General features: G+C 42.6%; 1 long non-coding RNA gene across 1 annotated transcript in view; it reads right to left on the reverse strand.

Annotated features, from left to right (window-relative positions):
- Window positions 1-1794: 1794 nt before the first annotated feature.
- The window catches only part of LOC130243454 (uncharacterized), a 61001-nt gene continuing 50246 nt past the window's right edge, over window positions 1795-12549 (reverse strand). Inside the window, exon 4 of the long non-coding RNA XR_008839143.1 lies at window positions 1795-2996. This is a non-coding gene — a long non-coding RNA (uncharacterized LOC130243454). The remainder of the gene's footprint in view (window positions 2997-12549) is intronic.

The raw sequence follows: 12549 nt of genomic DNA on the forward strand, positions 1-12549 counted from the left end.
ATTATGAAGAGGCGGAGAGCATTATAGACAGCATCATAATATATTTTGATCAACATGACATATTCACTGATAATAGGAAACATCAGAGATCTGCACATAAACATTTGCATGGATGAACAGAAGCATCTGCAGCTTGTTGAAAGGGATGAGAAACTGCTTTATTCAGGTGCACAGGTGACACCATGATCTGCTGCTGTAGACATGTGTTTCTCCACTCGTGAACACTTTCAGCTGGGTGTGCAGTGGGGATACAGACTAAAGATGCTTATCTTACCTAGATTTCTTTGTCTTGGTAAGCCTGGTTTATACTTCTGCGTCGAGTGATCGGCGGGACCCACAGCGCATGCAACGCGCGTAGCTGGGCATTCATACTGCTGCGCGCTGTTTCTGCTCCTCTGCATTAACACTTCCTAAACGCTAGCGGGCAGTGAGGTGTTCATGTTCCTCTGTGTCGAGTTTCTTCACTGGTGTTTTATTTTTCTGAACACTTCCTTAATGTACAAGTGGTTCAAACCCGCTCATTTTGAGGCAGGAACCGGCGGACCTGCAACAACTTTAACCATAATGTAAACACAAAACAACAGTGTCCATCTGGAGCTCCTTCACTGGACTTAACACTATTGTCAGATTATTCTGCTTCCCCTACTGTCAGATGATTCTGTTTTAAGGAGAAACTCTCTTCATGTTGACTCATTATTGCTGCAAACATGACTATATGTTGTGCTTGTCTAGATAATGTTTCTGGATTGAAGAGTTTTTCTATATTTAGACTAGAAACGAGACAGAAACTCAGAGTAAGAGCAGCATTTCTTTCAGGTTATGCCCTGATTCTGGGCCTCTGTGTGGTGGTGCTCATATATTACCATCACACATGATGTGCATCAGTATTTTGTATTATCATCTGTGACGTCTCAGCTGACTTCAATATAATCTCGATTCCTCCTAGACAGGTTCCTGAAGGCTGTGTTTGGAGGTTGTTTGGGGTATTTGATTATAATCAGTGTGTGAAGGCCGTTTGCCCTGCAGGTACAGTATCTCTGCAGAAAGCCTCTTCTCCTCCAGTGTTTCCCACAGAATGGAGGATCTGCTGAGTCTCTGAGTTCCAGAACAAATCCCTGAAAGAACTTAATGCTGGCGGAGCTGCTCGGCTGGGAACCCAATCAAAGCTAACGCTGCCTGGAGGACAGATCAGCCCGGAGCACAGATTGATTTACACACACACACACACACACACACACACACACACACACACACACACACACACACACACACACACACACACACACGCGCACACACACACACACACACACACAGAAGCAGGAGGTTTCAGGTCAGTAGACGGAGCTCTAAACCGCATACATTCAGCTGTGTTTATCTCAATATCGATGCTCAACAGGATGCGCTAAAGCTCTTCGCTCTGTTTCACTGCTATTAGAGCTCCACAGTATTGGAAAAATCTGACATTGTGATATTTGGTTTTGCTGTGATATGTACTGCAATATGAATATACTTAGCTCTGTTTGGATTTCATTCATTTAGATGGGGTGATCAAGACTTTTGCAGTGCATCTGCATTAATTATAATAAATGACAAGCAAAAATAAATAAATAAATAAATAAATAAATAAACAGTGCTTTATGGTTTTGGGGAGTCTAACAGTATTGAAGTACAGAAATCTAACAATCAAATGTAAAATATGATGGGAATCACTGTATAATCAGAATAATAAAAAAACACAATTTAATAATATCTTTATCTTTTAATCTTCAATAAATAATCTAATCCTGCGACTATTGCAGATACACACATATATATCCATATCGATATCGATATTGTCCAGACCTGGTTGTTGTGGTATTTGTTCAAATAAAATCTGCAAATTCGTGTGGTTATTTTGAGAGTATTAGAAGTGAAAACATGAAATAAAATATAAGATTTTACATTAATTTCAGAATTACAGTGCAAATCCACTGAGATCAACGTGTTCCACGAGTCTCTCTTATGATATATCTACTAAAAGACTAAAGTATATACTTTTCACAAACTGTATTGTAAATAAACTATATAAAACTGTGCATATTGTGAATATCACTGACATTAAAAACTGAATAAATATAGATTTACACACATTTACATCAGGAAATTCTGTGAATTATTACAGAAAAGGGCACATTTCTGCATGCAGATTCCATCCGGGTCTACTAATGACCCAAAACTGCATTTTTCTTTCTGCAAATGACCCAATACTGCAGTTTTATGGTATATTAAATCACAAGTAAAAACTAAAGTATACTGCAGTATGATGGAGCATTCATTACTAAATAATATAACAAATGCAATATAACACACTTTACATTATATACTAGTATAGTTCAAACATCACAGTATTTATTAAACATGAGGAAACTAATTAACTACTTTCAAAACGAGATTAATCATCATCATGATGCCTGGAGCAGTTCATAAACAGCCTGTTTTCCACAACAGTACAGTCTGTTTCTGTCTCTGATCGGTCCTCAGGGTGCCTCAGGGTGCTTTCTTTTCACCTTCTCACCTAAACTCCTGATCAACAGAGGAGCAGAGAGCGTCTGAATACAGCAGGGTTCACCTGCTGCTCTCTCTCTCTCCACCACTGTACAGGTCAGAGGTCAGCTTTGAGCATCAGGTCAGAGGTCGCAGGTCACCGCACCTCATCTGGAAGAGTAATGCTGTGTGTGTGTGTGTGTGTGTGTGTGTGTGTGTGTGTTTACACTGTAAAAAAGTGTATTTGTGTGTGAGTGAGCAAGTGTGTGTGTAAATGTGTGTGTGTGTGTATATGTGTGTGTGTGTCTCTGGGGCAGCAGTAGGTGGTGTTCTGCTGCTGATGCTGTAGTTCTGGCTCCTCTGGAGGTCTGCTGCTGCTTCTTCTTCTCCTTCCTCCCCTCCTCTATATCATTTGGCCGGTTTCAGGCTCTGTGCAGCAGTGATGGATGTTCAGTCTGAACACACAGCTGTTCCTGAAGGAGAAAACAGAGAAGATCACACTTCACCATCAATAAGATGTAAGAGGCTCTGAATACTTTCCGTCCCCACAGTATGTAGACAGACCACACTGAACGCACTGTTGTTATACACTCCAACACTTGCTCACTCACATGAGATTATTATTGTCTTATTCACAACATCAGTGCAAATGTTTGGTGAAGAATGGAGGAATATAAATCAATCTAAATGAATATATTTACTAATATTGCTACAGATAAAGGCTAAATCGCACCGTTGTGTGTGTAAGTGTGCAGCTCATTGCTGTGATTGAGCTCATCCAAATGTGTTTCAGTAAACTGGGCGTTCTACAACACCCTCAAATAAACAACAGGGCATCATGTATGACATGATAGACTATAGTTCAGCTGTATGATATATGTATCATCATAATGCACAGCTCAAATGCAGACCTTTTTTCTGAGATGTTCTGAATGAAGCAGAAACCCTACAGAAATGACTGAAGGAAATGAACTGAACGTCCTAAATAGTGTAAGAAATGAAGATGCCTATGTGTTCCTCATGCTGATTTGAAGACGTCTGCCACTAATATGCTGTAGGGTCTCTGTGTGTGTTGTAGGATTATGACATGGGTCACTGTACATGATTATGTCTGTGGGTCAGTGTGTGTGAGTTTCCTCTTAGGACAATGAATACAAGTGTAACACTTCATGCAGGATCCCTTCACTGGAAACAGCGTATGTCCACACACACACACACACATACACACACACACACACACACACACACACACACACACACACACACACACACACACACACACTCAGTGTGACTGTTCAGTAACTGTTGTGTTGAGTGTAGTTGTCCATGTATTGTGGATTTTACAGCAGTATTTCAGTAATGCGAGTGTTTGTTGGCCTGTAGTTTTATTGCTTTGCTAAATTAATCCAGCGCTGTGTGTTCGCTGGTCAGTGAAATCCTTCATCTTAACAAGCGGAGAGTGCTGCTGATGTGAAGCTCAGCCTGAATCAATCACAGCGTCCTCCACACACATAATGAGCGCTGACGTCTCACAGATACAGCACTTCACACAGATCCTGCTTCAGACTCCCAGAACAGAGTGAGCCGCCGCCGCCGCTCCTGACTGATGCTGTAAAATTCACCATAAATAAAAGATGTCATCCGTGAAGTGCTCTTTATCATCGTCAGAAGCGCTCATTAGGCATTCAAGCCCAGTCTGCTTTCCTCTCCAAATGCAATTAAGTGTGAGCCTTTAAGGAGAAAGTAAGCTTGTTAATAAGTTCAGCAAGTAATGAAGAACAGCCTTTTCAGTCAGGATATATGAGGAGTCTGATAACAGGCCTGTGAAACATCAGCACCGGCCAACCTCTGGGTTAAACATGGAGCCGCGTGTTTTTCTCATTACAAGCGCAAACCTGAGCTCCGTCATCAGGGATCTCCATCACAAATAAACACACATGAGTGAATATCATATCATAGCCATGTTGATTCATAATGACAGAGTTTAAGGAAAGTCCTCGTGCTGAGATGACGAACACTAAAGCTGTTCAGGGAATCTGACAGTCAAGCTGGAGCGATGTTTCGCAGATTCAAGCCAGAACAGGTCGATGTAAGACTTCTGGCCTTCACTTCAACTCAACTCAACTTTATTAGCTCCTTAAGAAATTTTTACTTTTCAATTTGCTTACAGAACAAACCACTGCAGTACAATGACTTGCCTAATTAACCAAATTAACATAGTTAAGCCATTCAATTAGTGTACTTTATCCTGCTTATTACAGCTACTGGCTAAAAAACATAACAATTACACAGCAAACATTGTTCTGAGCTGTAATAGTTTATCAGTTCTTTACTTAAACACAAAGCTGACAGAAACAGCTGATGGAGTATACACTAACCTGAGCATTATTCAGACACTAGATGGAGACAGACTAAAACAGCTGATGGAGTATACACTAACCTGAGCATTATTCAGACACTAGATGGAGACAGACTAAAACAGCTGATGGAGTATACACTAACCTGAGCATTATTCAGACACTAGATGGAGACAGACTAAAACAGCTGATGGAGTATACACTAACCTGAGCATTATTCAGACACTAGATGGAGACAAACTGACTAAAACAGCTGATGGAGTATACACTAACCTGAGCATTATTCAGACACTAGATGGAGACAGACTAAAACAGCTGATGGAGTATACACTAACCTGAGCATTATTCAGACACTAGATGGAGAAAAACAGACTAAAACAGCTGATGGAGTATACACTAACCTGCGCATTATTCAGACACTAGATGGAGACAGACTAAAACAGCTGATGGAGTATACACTAACCTGAGCATTATTCAGACACTAGATGGAGACAGACTAAAACAGCTGATGGAGTATACACTAACCTGAGCATTATTCAGACACTAGATGGAGACAAACTGACTAAAACAGCTGATGGAGTATACACTAACCTGAGCATTATTCAGACACTAGATGGAGACAAACAGACTAAAACAGCTGATGGAGTATACACTAACCTGAGCATTATTCAGACACTAGATGGAGACAAACAGACTAAAACAGCTGATGGAGTATACACTAACCTGCGCATTATTCAGACACTAGATGGAGACAGACTAAAACAGCTGATGGAGTATACACTAACCTGAGCATGTTTCAGACACTAGATGGAGACAAACAGACTAAAACAGCTGATGGAGTATACACTAACCTGAGCATTATTCAGACACTAGATGGAGACAGACTAAAACAGCTGATGGAGTATACACTAACCTGAGCATTATTCAGACACTAGATGGAGACAGACTAAAACAGCTGATGGAGTATACACTAACCTGAGCATTATTCAGACACTAGATGGAGACAGACTAAAACAGCTGATGGAGTATACACTAACCTGCGCATTATTCAGACACTAGATGGAGACAGACAGACTAAAACAGCTGATGGAGTATACACTAACCTGAGCATTATTCAGACACTAGATGGAGACAAACAGACTAAAACAGCTGATGGAGTATACACTAACCTGAGCATTATTCAGACACTAGATGGAGACAAACAGACTAAAACAGCTGATGGAGTATACACTAACCTGCGCATTATTCAGACACTAGATGGAGACAAACAGACTAAAACAGCTGATGGAGTATACACTAACCTGAGCATTATTCAGACACTAGATGGAGACAGACTAAAACAGCTGATGGAGTATACACTAACCTGAGCATTATTCAGACACTAGATGGAGACAGACTAAAACAGCTGATGGAGTATACACTAACCTGCACATTATTCAGACACTAGATGGAGACAGACTAAAACAGCTGATGGAGTATACACTAACCTGAGCATTATTCAGACACTAGATGGAGACAGACTAAAACAGCTGATGGAGTATACACTAACCTGAGCATTATTCAGACACTAGATGGAGACAGACTAAAACAGCTGATGGAGTATACACTAACCTGAGCATTATTCAGACACTAGATGGAGACAGACTAAAACAGCTGATGGAGTATACACTAACCTGCGCATTATTCAGACACTAGATGGAGACAGACAGACTAAAACAGCTGATGGAGTATACACTAACCTGAGCATTATTCAGACACTAGATGGAGACAGACTAAAACAGCTGATGGAGTATACACTAACCTGAGCATTATTCAGACACTAGATGGAGACAGACTAAAACAGCTGATGGAGTATACACTAACCTGAGCATTATTCAGACACTAGATGGAGACAGACTAAAACAGCTGATGGAGTATACACTAACCTGAGCATTATTCAGACACTAGATGGAGACAGACTAAAACAGCTGATGGAGTATACACTAACCTGCGCATTATTCAGACACTAGATGGAGAAAAACAGACTAAAACAGCTGATGGAGTATACACTAACCTGCGCATTATTCAGACACTAGATGGAGAAAAACAGACTAAAACAGCTGATGGAGTATACACTAACCTGAGCATTATTCAGACACTAGATGGAGACAGACTAAAACAGCTGATGGAGTATACACTAACCTGAGCATTATTCAGACACTAGATGGAGACAGACTAAAACAGCTGATGGAGTATACACTAACCTGAGCATTATTCAGACACTAGATGGAGACAGACTAAAACAGCTGATGGAGTATACACTAACCTGCGCATTATTCAGACACTAGATGGAGAAAAACAGACTAAAACAGCTGATGGAGTATACACTAACCTGCGCATTATTCAGACACTAGATGGAGAAAAACAGACTAAAACAGCTGATGGAGTATACACTAACCTGAGCATTATTCAGACACTAGATGGAGACAGACTAAAACAGCTGATGGAGTATACACTAACCTGCGCATTATTCAGACACTAGATGGAGACAAACAGACTAAAACAGCTGATGGAGTATACACTAACCTGAGCATTATTCAGACACTAGATGGAGACAGACTAAAACAGCTGATGGAGTATACACTAACCTGCGCATTATTCAGACACTAGATGGAGAAAAACAGACTAAAACAGCTGATGGAGTATACACTAACCTGAGCATTATTCAGACACTAGATGGAGACAGACTAAAACAGCTGATGGAGTATACACTAGCCTGCGCATTATTCAGACACTAGATGGAGACAGACAGACTAAAACCTGAATGAATGAAATCTGAATGTGTGTCTGTGTATGGATGAACGTATCCACCAACGGTGATTCTCAGTCCCCGGATGTTTTATTCACGGGTGGTTGTCTGGGAATAACAGACCTTAGAATGTCGCGACTGGCCAATCAGAATCCAGAGTTCCAGACAGTGTAATAATAAAGCATTGCACTCCTGCTGTTGCTCTGAGAACCCACTGCTGAGAAAGAGCCTGAGAATGGCGGTGGAAACCCGCTCCTCATCTGCGCCTCAGGCCAGAGATTAAAAAGTGTCAATTATAAATGATGTCGGTCCGGCTTAGCATGAGGAGCGATTATGCGTGATTGGCTGATTCCTGCATGCGTTCACTGCTGGCCCTGACACACACACATAATGAAGGGTGTTTGCTAAAAACGGCCACTAGATGCACCAGGATTATTTATTGGCTTACAAAGCCCGCTGTGCCATCCGCCCCTGGCATGATCACACAGAACATGTCTCATTTGTGCATCGGTTCACTAATGGACAGAGTTTATTTGTCAAATCTCCGTTTGCACATTCTTCTTTTGATTATAATGTCAGCGATTTCATATTTGGAGTATAGTATGCTGCTTGATAAACTCTCCTTCATGAACACTGTTATTTACCATGCTGCAGTCCTGCTGCTCATTCAGTATCACAGTCAACTGTGTTCTGGCTCCCACTTTATATCACGTGGTCTTTACCCCTCCTGTTGTCTCCAATTCAGATTCTGTAATTAGAATTCTGCATTTCTGAATCCCATATGATATAATATAATATATGATATGATATAATAATGAATGTTTTCATTTCAATCCCCAACAGAAACAAGCTGATCTTCATCACACACTCTGCCAATAGTTTTAATGGTGTAAAATGGGTTTATAGCTGGCCAAGGCCTGAAGCACCCCCCGTTGTACCCTAAATGTGTTCAGCCTTCATGGAAATCGAAAATGATTCATTTTTTCTAAGGTCCCTGGTTCGAGTCCCGGCTGGCTCAGTGTGTGTTTCTGTGTGGAGTTTGCATGTTCTCCCCGTGTTGGTGTGGGTTTCCTCCGGGTGCTCCGGTTTCCCCCACAGTCCTAACACATGCGCTATAGGGGAACTGATCAACTACATTGGCCGTATGAGTGTGTGTGTGTGGTTGAGAGTGTATGGGTGTTTCCTAGTACAGGGTTGCAGCTGGAAGGGCATCCGCTGCGTAAAACATTTGCTGGAATAGTTGGCGGCTCATTCCGCTGTGGTGACCACTGATGCATATAGGGACTAAGCTGAAGGAAAATGAATAAATGAAGTAAAATGGTGCCCTGGTCATTTTGGAGGCATAAGTCAACAGGAGGGTTATCTTCATACTGATTAATGCACTTGTTGTGTTCATAATGTATTGCAGAACACTATTGATGCTCTTGAGGTGGGATCCAGGTGGGTTATGGACAGGCTTGGTGGTGTGGGTGGGTTAAGGTGAAGGGGATGGTCAACAGTGTGATTATACATGTGATTACAGAAATTATTGACAGACGTAATAACATGCAGATCATTTTAAATGGAGGATTAGAGTTTATAACACAGGAAGTGCGCTGTGTCAGAGGATTCACTGAACTGTGATTCTGAGGCTGTCTGTCCTCTTCTACATTCTCCTAAACACATTGACTGGTTTCTGTTTATTGGGTTTTCTATATCCAGTCCAGTCACCTCTCAATGTCCACGTTGTTCACCGCTCTGCTCTAGTAGTTGTATAATCTCTGTATAACTAAAGTCTATATTAACTGACTCTCTTCAGTTTTTCTGTAAGCTCATTTCAGGACAACACCACTGTCCTGTTTTGCCTGATCTGTTTGGTTTATGTGTTATCTGTCATCATTACAGTTCCTCCTCTGCCTCTTGTCCTGGTCTTTGTACATGAGATCTGCCTCTCAGCTGTTTTTCCTGCTCCACTAAAGGTCATTATTGATCCTGTTTGTCGAGTTTGAAGCACTTAACTTCATCTTCAAGGACGTGTGTTTCCTCTTGGAGGGCAGCCATGTTCATCAGGCCTGCGTGCATACAGCGGGTTTATTCAGCAGCTGATGTGTTTCTGTGAGCTCCTGAATGCAGACGTCAGAGGAAAACAATGCTCTCGCCGGCGCAGGTCTTCCTTCTCTGTCCCAGAAACCCTGAGAGGGGTGGAGTGAATCCTGCAGAGCAGAGCTGAGCATGGATCATGGTAATTGCAGCGGTTCCTCGGGGCCGCAGAGATGAGCTCATTATTTCTCCCAAAACCCTGAAGTCTGGAAAACAACAGCCGGCCAGTGGAGCGAGCGAGGAGCGCTGGGAGACGGGTGTGTGTGTGTGTGCCCGTGTTATCTCTGTGCAGCGTCTGGGACTGCTCTTTGTTTTCATCATAGCAAGCAAAGCAAGATGCTTACAGAATAAAATAGCATTTCTCACACAGACATTTCCCTTTAACATCAGGTGTGTGTGTGTGTGTGTGTGTGTGTGTGTGTGTGTGTGTGTGTGTGTGTGTGTGTGTGTGTGTGTGTGTGTGTGTGTGTGTGTGTGTGTGTGTGTGTGTGTGTGTGTGTGTGTGAGTGTGCGTGCGTGCGTGCGTGCGTGCGTGCGTGCGTGCGTGCGTGCGTGCGTGCGTGCGTGCGTGTGTGTGTGTGTTGTAGTTGCATTGCTCTCAGTGACTTTACATCCATCCATCACTGTGTCCATCTGTCTGTGTTTCCTACAGAGGGCTTCATCATCAACACAGGCTCATTGGGTATGTGTGCCCAGGGCTACATTTTTGGGAAATGGGGAACACGTGTCCTGGCATTGACCCAGCTGCATTGTGCTATGGGTGATTTGACAGTGGCGATAACTTCTGTTCTTTTCTGCAATACCACTGGCCATTTCTCCCCGTATGGACGGCTATTCTGGTGCAGTCAGTTTGCTCAGTAGCTCACCTCGTACACTGTCAGACTCAAGACGCAGAGCAGACTAGGGTTCGAGAGCGGTGCAGGACGGTTCCAGAAAGCAGGTAGAGCAAAATCATGGAAAAGTGGTAAAAGTACACAGCTGTGATGTGCTTTTCTCTTCTAGTGTGTGTGTGTCAGTCCAAAGCAGGCTGATATTTGCAGGACAAGCACTTGGATTGTCAAAGAAGTGTGAGTGGCTCGTATGATGAGCAAACATGGCCCAGTATCATATCTGATATTCACAGAAACGAACACAGCGGCCTCTAGTGGATCTGTGAGGGGAACAAAACTGCAAGCAGACGTAGCCCTGGGCATGTATTTGATGGGCACATATACAGTAACTCTGTATATATAGATGTACAGTAGCTATATGGACATTTATAATAACTGTACATAGATCTACAGTACTGTATGGATAAGTACAGTAACTATATAGATGTACAGTAACTATAGCTGAAAAATAACTGTGTAGATGTACAGTAGCATGGGATGTACAGTTATTGTATATAGATGTACAGATGCTTGGTTTGGGTCTTGTGGAGCTGCACATGGATGGATTTGCTCTTCAGTGTTTGGACTTTCAGCAATGAAGATTAAACCACACTGAACTGAACTGAACCTCAACACTGAACACTGGACTGACACCGCTTCAGTTTACTAGAACTTCTGAGTTCTGCTGCATTGACATAATCTACAGTGTAAAAGCGCTGGAGAAATAAGGATGAACTCAACTGAGTTGAATACAGTACCTGTGTGCAGGTGTACAGTAAAGCCAGATCTGCTGAGGTCATCAGTGTTTCTAACTGAGCTGCGTTTATTTCAGATGAACAGAACTGGAGCCTGTTTCAGTCACGAGGCTCACCAACTTTAAACTTTAAAGATTAAAATTCAGAGTTTTGGGTTTAAGAACAGTCGAGTTAGGTCAATCAACTTTGAGTAGACCTCAAGTACTGGGAAAAACCCACTCATTCACACACACACACAGACACACACACACACACAGACACACACACACACACACACACACACACACACACACACACACACACACACACACACACACACACACACACACACACACATACACTACGGCCCATTTAGTTGATCAGTTCCCCTATAGCACATGTGTTTGGACTGTGGGGGAAACCGGAGCACTCGGAGGAAACCCACACCAACACGGGGAGAACATGCAAACTCCACACAGAAACACCCACTGACCCAGCCGGGACTCGAACCAGTGACCTGAGTGCTGTGAGGCCACAGTGCTAACCACTGCACCACCATGCCGCCCTAATAGCAATAATAATAAATGAAACTATAAGTAACAGGTATGACCACATGTTTCTGATGATTATCAGTGGAAACATTACTAAAAGCGATGCTCTCAGCATGCCCTGATGAGAAATAAGAGGAAAGCTTTCACTGTGAATCACTCATAGACAATATATCTGTGTGATCTTCTCTCTGAGTGCTGTTCATGTCTATCTGTGATGCTGAGAAGTAAACCTCCAGGCAGTGTTCCACAGAAGTATGAACTCTTCAGCACAGAAGATCCTGGAGTCTCTGCCAGTGGAGACAGATGTCCTTCTGCTGGACGTATTCATCAACAGCGGGCTGTATTAATGCACAAAGACCACTCGAGAAGAGGAGAGCGACCGAATCAGACTCTCCAAAACACAACACTAGAGTTCTGCACCGCGGTAAATCAATCAGCAGATGGAGAAGTGAAGGAGAGAGGGCAGGTTATGGAGCGTTCAGCTCAGACCTGCTCTAATGATGAACATCAGTCAAACCGTGAACACACCAACTGATCATAATAATGCAGCTGGAAGGGCGTCTGCTGTGTAAAACATATGCTGGAATAGTTGGCGGCTCATTCCGCTGTGGTGACCCCTGATTAATAAAGGGACTGCGCCGAAGGAAA

Source organism: Danio aesculapii, chromosome 16 (assembly GCF_903798145.1).
Source record: "Danio aesculapii chromosome 16, fDanAes4.1, whole genome shotgun sequence".
In the NCBI taxonomy this organism is placed as follows: domain Eukaryota; kingdom Metazoa; phylum Chordata; class Actinopteri; order Cypriniformes; family Danionidae; genus Danio; species Danio aesculapii.